Below are 4217 nucleotides of genomic sequence, written 5' to 3'. Positions count from 1 at the left end.
CCTAGTCTTTCCTCTATTTCCTTTTACTTTCCTCTTGTCCCACTATCATGCTCAGCCTTCATTTGAGTTTCAGTAATTCCTTCGGTTACATTGCCCTTGATCACACCCTATCAGGCCTCCTACACCTTCTTTGCCATCGATTTTGGATTACTGTTGTTCCCTTGTCCTTGGGTTTGTTAACTCTCACTTCCTTTCCCCGCCCAACCCTCCCCCCTGCCCCCCCCCAAAAAAAAAAGTTGGTCCCGTTGTTTTCTCCTCCAGCTTGTTTATCCAGCTTATCTTATCTAGATAATATGGTAAATGCAGTCTTACCACTTTCCTATCACTTGTTTTGTTTGAAAATATTCATTTTCCTTCTCTGACAGGTTTCTACCTTCCTCAGGGTCTGGCTTTCACACAAGTTTTACTGTACAGTTTATAAGTAGGCCTTTGAAGCAATTCAGGCATAGTTGACAAAGTGATTCCTGAAGATACTCAGAGTTTCTCAACATAGGTACATTGTCGAGCTGATCTGAGGGAAACGATTCCAGGTCCTGCTAGAGACTTACTCTCTCTTAAAAATCATGGGAAGCCTGCTTGTTTCAAAGCAAGCAGATTCAGAGGCTGAGCGAGATATGGAGCAGTCAGAGGCTTTTCTAAGTTTGTTCCTCTGCCTCAAAGCCAGTGGGGGTGGCAATGATTCGTTGGTTGACACCCTGTGGGGCCCTCTTGGGTTTGCTCCCAGGGGCAAGTCTCCCTCTCTGCCCTCCCCTCTGCTTCCCTGAAAACACGGTGGCCCTAGCTGTTCTGGACATGTTGCTCCACACAGTTGTGCTGCCTCTTCCTGGAACAGGCTCGCCCTCTGCAAGTTTCCCATTTCAAGCCTTTGACCTATAATTTCCCTCTTTCTGCTAAGCAATCTGAATCGCCCCAATTTTAAAAACAGGTCTGTTCTGGCTTCCCGTTGTTGGCCATGAAGGAACTCGTTCCGAGCCCTGCTTATACGCCTTGTAAATGCTCTACGAGAAGGTAAGGCATTTGGGAAAATTCCTTTTCCTTCTTACAGCTGTTAGGTAATGTATGTAAAATTAAAACACAAAGAAACAAACAAAAACTCCCTGCCACGGAGTCAGTGCCAACTCACAATGACCCCACAAGACAGGGTCCAACTGCCTCTGCGGGTTTCCAAGGCCGTGCATCCTTGGTCAGCAGAAAGCCCCATCTTTCTCTGGCTGTTGCAGGAGTGCCCCGCAGCCGAGGTTCTTCCCTGGCCCAGTCAAGAGTAAGGAGGCAGGGGGCCTGGCTTATTGCACAAGCAAAGACATTTATTGCAGAGGCAGTACTTTGCAAGAGAACGTGTGGCAGTGGCCCTCAGGCAAGTTGTGGCCAACAATGGAGAACTCCCCCCAAACCAAACTCACCGTCAGTGAGTCAGCTCTGACTCATCGTGCCCTGTGTGCAACATTACCAAACACTGCCAGGTCTGTGCCACCCTCACCACTGTTCTTAGGTTGGAACAATGGGATTGGGAAGAATTTGTTGGCCTTCCCCTTCTAAAGTCCTCCTTGAATTTGCATCCCGGAGCAAGTGGGTTGGGTTATGGTAAATTGAATGCATGCACAATAAATGCACTGCTGTGTAGTAGATTCTGACTCATAGTGTCCCCATAAAACAGGATAGAACCATCCCCGAGGGTTTCCAAGAGTGTTCCTGTTTATAGGAGTGGAAAACCACATCTTTCTCCCACGGAGCCGTTGGACAATGTGAAGTGCTGACCTTGTAGTTAGCAGCCTAACATGTAATGACACCACCAGGGCTCTCTGCAAGCACACTAGGTATTCAAATATGCAGTCTGAGGTAAAGCTTTTAGGTAGATTGTCATCACTTATTATGGGATGGTGTGCAAGCACTGGGCAGCTAGTTCTTCATTCTCAAGTCCTCTGCTCAGGTGCTCTTTGCTCAACTTGAGGTCATGGGTGTCTGGTCAGCTCCTGCTCCTCTGACTAGTTTGAGCTGGTCTGACGGGTGAATGCTGTCGAGCAAAGGCGTGAACCTAAAACACATTATGCTTGCATAGGGGTTGGGGAATAAAACAGAAAAGGACACAGGCTGGTTTAATGTGCCACAAGTTAAAGTGTCCACTGGATGTGGGGTATGATTGCGTCCACACAAGTTGGCTTGGGCAAACTTCTCAAAGTAATCTGAACTTGGCATATGGAGGTGGAAGAATCCGGCTTCTTTCCTAATCTGGTGGGTGTGAACTGCTGACCTGTGGCTAATGGACCAATGGTTAACCTGCCCTGCTACCAGGTCTCTTAATACCACAAATCTTCTCAAGAAAACGACTGAATCAATTCTGACTCACAGTGACCCCATAGGACAGAGCAGGACAGCCCAGGGTTTTTTGAGGCTGTACATCTTTTATTCCCCTTCAAATCATCAAGATTTTATTTAACAAAAGCAACGAGATATTTCTGAAGCATATAGTACCTTTAATATAAAAATAAGGAATTCTCCCAAAGCCTGTACTAAAAGTACAAATTTTATGGGCCTGAAATACAAAGTCTTTTACCCTTTTCTCACCCCAAACAGCAGCTTGTGGTCTCCTCAGTTGCACACAGTGGGAGAGTTCTGTTCCAGGAAAGACCAGAGGCACCAGCTACAGAGCCAAGGAGCATGGGCTGAGGGAGCCCGAAGAGATGGATTTGAAACGGCTCACCATTTTTCCAGGGTAGCCAGTTGTTACAAACACGTTTTCACTAATTGTGGACCACCTGAATAACCAGGCTCAATGTAAGTGGACAGGTCTCTTGAGGACAACTAGATTGAGGAATGTCCCCAAATTAATGAAGCACTTCTGGTAACAGCTCCGACTTTGAAGGTGTTTTTTAAGCACCGATGTGCTGACATTGGTGGCCTCAGCTCTGATTCAAGAGAAAATTGCCCGCTGGGCGACAATCATAGAAGAGGCTGCCCCATTCTTCTCTGCAACCACCAGTTTGTATGTTTCTTCAGGGTGCCAGCACACACTCCTTCACTGGCAACGTGTTGGGGTTCAAAGACCAAATCATTAATACAGTCGGAATGACCCTCAAAACACTGGTATTCATTTGTATTCTGAAGCTCGGAAGTAAGCAATCTGATTCTCATGCCAGCAGCTGGTGTTCAAAGTTGGGTTACTAGAGGCAGGGTCTCTGGGCTCCAAGCTGTGCCATCAGCGCGGACTCTGTGGTGAAATTTTCATTGTGCTTCATACTGAACGCTCCAACGTCAGCTTCTTCCTCCTGAAATGAACACCTGCCCAGGACCACATGATGACTGCCACCACACGCAATTAGGCTTCCTGAAACCCACACTCGACAGGATTCACTTCTACCACATGCACATAATCGTCACAATTGACTGTGTTGGCAGTTTCTTGTGGCATCTTGCTTATGGCTTGTATGTGCAAACTTGGGCAGGTGTAAAGATAAAATAGCCTTCTCTTTTAAAGGTCAGGTAACCGAAGGTGCAGGGCCATGGCCAGAAGGTCCCCTCTGCTGAGACTGTGCATCTGCAGGACTGGAAAGTGTCACCTTTCTCCCAAGAAGCAGCTGGTGGTTTGGAACTGCTGACCTTGTGGTAAGCAGCCCAACATATAACCTGCTATGTCACCAGCAGGTGCGCACACACATGCACACACGTGTATATAGAGTATACGAATGATATCAAGGTATCTAGATATACACTCACGTGGGCTTCACTTTAAAATCCCCCCTAGCATTCCCACACAACAAGAGTGAGCTTATCTTTCATAGGCTTGTGGCCTGGCAATGCCCTTTCCCCTGTACTAATGCAGTATAAGAAGTAATGTAGTAATGAAGTAGTAATGGGCACTTTACCACGCCCCACCCCCCAAAGTCTTGCTTTGTCACTCTTGAACGCTTGCTGGGGAGCAATACCCGCAGCCTCCACGGATTCAGCCAACGCAGGTGCGAAGGTATCAGCTTCATCTTCGTTTGCACTCCCCACTCCCCCATGACACTGTGTGTCCCCATGCCAATTCTGACTTTTTCCAACCAGCCCTGGCTGGCTTTGAACACGCCGCCCGGCAGGCTGCTCCTGCAACGTTCTTCATTAAATCGCTTCTCGCATATCACTGTCTCTGGGACACTCTCGCCATCAAGATGTTTCTGATTTATCCAAATTAACAGTCATTTTCCAACCTCCCTGATGGCTGGGTTCTTTGTTTTGTGGTT

At 47.4% G+C, this 4217-nt stretch overlaps 1 pseudogene; it reads right to left on the bottom strand.

Moving 5' to 3' along the window:
• Positions 1-2547: 2547 nt before the first annotated feature.
• LOC115872337 overlaps positions 2548-4217 on the bottom strand; it is a 1959-nt pseudogene continuing 289 nt past the window's right edge.

Source organism: Echinops telfairi, unplaced genomic scaffold, assembly GCF_000313985.2.
Source record: "Echinops telfairi isolate 266 unplaced genomic scaffold, ASM31398v2 ScPeMD7_4;HRSCAF=17, whole genome shotgun sequence".
NCBI classification, from domain to species: Eukaryota; Metazoa; Chordata; class Mammalia; order Afrosoricida; family Tenrecidae; genus Echinops; species Echinops telfairi.
The sequence above is the reverse complement of the archived record's forward strand: the minus strand, read 5'-3'. Positions and strand labels throughout refer to the sequence as shown.